Raw genomic sequence first — 1796 nt, 5'->3', positions numbered from 1 at the left:
TTAGAACACAAGTTTGTGAGGGTAAATCCCATTCGTGAGTGAAAACACAGAGCGGAGGTAGCCCTGAAGCTGAGGGACAGCTTTGATTTTTGGCAGAATTTGTGAGTCCACAGCTTTCTGATCCACCTTACGCTGCTCTGTGATCTCGTATTTTTCTTTCTCCATATCAAAGATCTCCCCTTACTGGTGTCTGGGTTTACGCAGCTTCTTTTTCTTAAAATAAGCATCTGTGAGGTGTTTGGGGATTTTCACAGTGCTGATATCAATTTTGGTGGACGTTGTAATAACAAATTTCTGGTGTGTTCTACACAGAGAAACGTGATTGAGGGACAGAGGTCCAGTCACAAGTAGCAAACCACTCCTCAGTTGCTTCAGAAAAACCACCTTCTTGCCCCTGTGGCACCCAGTGAGGATGATTAGGATGGTCCCAGGTGTGATGCTGGCTCACAGTTTCCTCACGTGCTGACTGAATGGTTTTCTGCCATGGCTCAACAGCTTCCAAGGCACGTCTTCGGTAGGGTAATATCTGGGCATCTTGCGGAGTTTAACCACTCAGGTACCACCATTCTTGTCACCACCGACTGGTTTTGTGACCGTAGCAAGAACCTTCTCCTTCTTTTTCTTTTCAATCCTCGATTTAGCTGCTGAATACTTCCTCTTGTACATGGCCTTCCTTGAATACATAGCAGATCGGGAGTACCTGCCAATTCCTCGCACTAGGATGGGGTTTTGGCTGCAGTGGGGCTTCCCCTTCTTTGGCGTTTTAGCCTTGATGTTACCCTTCTTGACTTTGCCACTAGCAACAGCCTTCTTGGCTTCGGGTTTCTTCTCCTTCGAAGCTGGCTTCTCGGCTTTTTCGCCCGCCATCTTCAGGTCCCTGTTCGGGCACCACTTGCCGGAGTCCAGCTCCTGCAGGTCCAGGGTTCCCCCGAAGGATGATGGTGTAGGCCAAAGAGAGAGTGGGAGAGCCTTGTGTTTCGTTCTGATCCCCAGACAAGCACTCTTGCCCATCTGGCAGGCGTCTCGATAGATATATTTAGAACTCTGCATCCTGAAATTAGGAAATACACCTTCTTTTCACCAAATCTTTACTTTCAGTCTGAAGGTGTCTTCAAGTCCAAATGTGTCTCTTGTAGACAGCAAATAGATGGATATATATATTTTTTTATCCCTTCTGCTACCCTTTGTCGTTTGATTGGAGCATTCAGTCCATTTACATTTAGTGTTATTATTGAAAAATATGGGTTTAGATTCATTGTGTTCTCTGTGGAGTTCATGTTTGTGGTAGTGTCTCTAGTATCTTGTACTCCTTGCAACATTTCCCTCATAGAATCCCTCTTAGAATTTCTTGTAGGGCTGGTTTGGTGGTCATGAAAAAAACCCACAGCTTTCCAGCGCAGATGGGCATGGTTTGTTGTAAGTAGCTCTATCTCCACTGTGGGTCCCTTGGGCTGCTCTTTGACACCCCGCCTTGGTGGTTATCGGAAGAATGGTGATGCCCCAATCCCTTCTCGAACCAAGAATTTCAATCCACTCTTTTGGGTCTGATCTCCCTGTGCTGTGGGCAGGCCAAGTTGTATTCTCCAAGCCCTGCCTCATTTCTAAATCCTAATCCATGCACTGTAATGATACTTCCTGAGATGAGATGTGTTCTTGCAGGCAGGTGGCTTGCTAGCTGGGTACGAGTATGGGAGTAGGGGAGCAGTTTCTCCGGGTGCCGCCTGGGTTTGGTGTACCGAGTCCAAGGAAAATGCACCAGCTAAAGAGGAAGGATCTCTCTCCCCAAGCCCTGTGGT

At 47.2% G+C, this 1796-nt stretch overlaps 1 pseudogene; it reads right to left on the bottom strand.

The window, feature by feature from the left end:
• LOC115271896 lies at positions 1-867 on the bottom strand (annotated as a pseudogene).
• Positions 868-1796: the final 929 nt, after the last annotated feature.

This window comes from Suricata suricatta, chromosome 11 (genome assembly GCF_006229205.1).
Source record: "Suricata suricatta isolate VVHF042 chromosome 11, meerkat_22Aug2017_6uvM2_HiC, whole genome shotgun sequence".
NCBI classification, from domain to species: domain Eukaryota; kingdom Metazoa; phylum Chordata; class Mammalia; order Carnivora; family Herpestidae; genus Suricata; species Suricata suricatta.
This window is presented reverse-complemented; position numbering and strand designations above follow the sequence as displayed.